This window comes from Suncus etruscus, chromosome X (genome assembly GCF_024139225.1).
Source record: "Suncus etruscus isolate mSunEtr1 chromosome X, mSunEtr1.pri.cur, whole genome shotgun sequence".
Lineage (NCBI taxonomy): Eukaryota > Metazoa > Chordata > Mammalia > Eulipotyphla > Soricidae > Suncus > Suncus etruscus.
Genome location: NC_064868.1, coordinates 107,605,340 through 107,608,586, shown reverse-complemented (window position 1 = coordinate 107,608,586; position 3,247 = coordinate 107,605,340).

Genomic DNA, 3,247 nt, shown 5'->3' with positions numbered 1-3,247 from the left:
TAGTTTAACTTTTTTTGTGGTTCAATCATCATTACAGATCAACTTTAAAATAGTTCACAAACCAATGCTGTGTACAATCCCTTATATCCATTAATGGTTTAACCTCATTCTATATCCAGTAACAGAAAACCACTAAAATAAATTCTACTGCTATATATTTGCCTGTGAAAAATTATACAGTAACTTTTAATTGAAAATTTACATAAAGCAGCTGCAATAACTAGGGACAATGAGATGACATTTTCTCTTTTTAATACTATTTTCAGAAAAAGCATAATTAAAAGCTCAGCTTGCAGTCTATTCATTAGAAGAAATAGAATACATTTTCACCCAATAAGGTAAAGAAAAGACAAGTAATGCTATGGAAATTGTTTCCTGTTATTGCTTGCTGCATGTGTATTCATGTATCAATAATCAATGATAATTAGCATAAGAAATTTTAAAACTCATTATTAGTCATATTGATAAAGTTGATAAATATTTACCCAAGGACTGATTTACAATATATTAACAATAACATAGAGATGTAAACAAATAAGGATTTGAGGACTATGCTTTGTTTGCTTACCTTTCTATAAACAGCAAATATTCACTTCTCAATAGTTTCAAACAAAATTATAAAATGGAATAAACTATTTTTAAACACTGCTCTAGAAATACACTTCCTAGGTGCTTAATATGCTTATGCTTAGTTAGCACTGTTTCACTTCATACACATTTAATGAAAGCAATACAACCATAATTTGTGTGGGAGATCTTTTTAATGAACACTTATTTAATATCAAATTTTATCAAATCAGGAAAAGTCAACTTAATAATGAAAATAAATACTAACAAAATCCTATACTTACTTTTAAAAGTTTAAAATGATATTTATTTTATTGAGCACAACATATGCATTTGATGGTATGATTTTAAATGGGTTTATAGGCAAAATTTTAATGATAACAAAGTCATATATTTAACTTCAAGAATCTATTGACAGGAAGCTAAAATCTGTGATGTCAGGGAATTTTATACATATAAATCTTCATAAATAAATCTCTGAATATGTGTATGATTTCAGATAAATCTACATGTAAACAATTTCAAATCAAACTTTGTGAATTCCCTTTATTTCTATAGGACTATTTGGAATTAGAGCTAATAAGATAAATGAAACTCAATCTAAAAGAATTATCTCCAAAATGACAAATTGATCAACTGAATAAAATAATATTGATACTTTAAATCACCTTTAAAATTGTTCTGAGTAACAAGTAGCTATAGTAGTCCATTACCCTAACTACCATGATTGCTGGAAATGAGGTCAGAAAAAATTTTAAAAACTACAGATATTCGCTTTTTCTTGATCTGGAGGCTAGCTCTAGCTGGCATGGGGTGTGGGGAGACCCCATGTCTTGGGCCTTCTCCTTAACTTGGGTGTGCTGGGAGCCTTGATAGGCCCCCAGCCGTCCCCTCTTCTGCCCCCGGCTTACCTTGCTTACCCTGCCTTACCTGGGTGTCAACCCAGGCGACCAGACAAGGTAGGTATCAGGTGGTCCCTCCTGGATGAGGTCCCAAGCTTTCCCTGCCCTTCCCCCAGCTGAAGAGAGGGAAGGGCACAGGGTGGAGGGCAGGAAGATCCTGGCTTCTGGCTCTCTACCAAATCCTTTCTTGATCTGGAGGCTAGCTCTAGCCGGCATGGGGTTTGGGGAGACCCGATGTCGAAGGACTTCTCCCTAACTTGGGTGTGACGGGAGCCTTGATAGGCCCCCAGCCATCCCCTCTTCTGCCCTGGGCCTTCAGATCTTCCCTGGGTGCCAGCCCAGGCGGCCAGAAATGGTGGGTCCTAACTTGGGGTATTCTGAGATTTGCTCTGTTGCTCTAAGGTTGTCACTGGCAATTTATAGCAGTCTACATGTTCAAAACCGCGCAGGGACTAGCTCCCCCGTGCGTACAGTATATACCACTGATGGCGGTGGTCTTTGCTAAATAAAAGTTACAGGGTTATGTAGTGGCTGGAGCTTTTTATACTGAGCACGTTTTTCGCATCTAGAGTACTAAGCAATGTGGCAGTGAGGACTGTAGAATGTGGATACCGTATGTTGTATCGTGCACTGCATCTTAAATATAGAGGTACCTTTTCTTTTTTCTTTCCTTTTTTAAATAATTTTTATTTTGACCCAACTGGTTTACAAATCTTTCACAGTAGGACTTCAAGTACATAGTGACATTGAATCAGGGACACTCCCACCACCAATGTTGTTCTCCCCCCACCCCTGTTCCCAGTCTGCATCCCATATTTTGAGAGGTACCTTTTCTAAGGTACAACTGACAGTGAGAACTTTTTTCACATAGATTGAATTGATGAAGAAGAATGAAGGAGAGAGGGGGAAAAAGTAGAAGAAGTAAGAAGAGAGAAAGAGAGAAACATGAAAAGAGAAAAAGTTAGTAGATATGCCACAACTTGTTCAATGAGTGGGACCTATAGCATAAGTGTGTGGCGTGCCATTGACTGTTTCAGTGGTCTGAATGATCATATGTTTTGGGTCCTAATAAAAGACATAAACAAAAGAAAGTGAGTAAATTATAGTATTTTATCAAGACATTGGCATAATGGGCACTGTACATGGTATCCAGTATGATTGAATGCCTAGGTTTAAAATTAGGGTGTCCACCCTTTGTTTCCAAGCCCCCCTGTGAACAAAAAAAATGAAGAATTATTTTTATTCTTGGTTAAATTAAGGCATTAAAGCATATTGTTAGTAATCACTGCAGCTGGAATCCAGGCTTCCAATTATATTCTGCACCTGGTTTTATGGATAAATACATTTGGACATTATTATAGACCTTTATGGTTAGAGGTTCATTGCATACCCATTCACTCAAAACTGCTGTTTCTATCATCACTGTTTTCTTTAGGTTATAATGTGTAATCATGTCTTTGTGTTGCCACCCTTCCACTTCATTTGAACACTTCTCCTCATTATCTGCTGGCACCTATGGTGTTTGGAGTTTTTACCCTTTCGACCCTTGTGTTTATTCTTGGATTACTATATGTAGATGTGGTATATATTCTAAATACCTCAAAGAAGTGATATCATTCTATATTTATCCTTCTGGCTTACTTCATTTAACATACTATATTCTAGATCCATCCATGTTGCTGCAAATTCCATGATTGTATCATTTCTAACTGCTATATAGTATTCCATTGTGCATAAGTACCACATCTTCATGATCCAATCATCTGTTGTTGGGCATT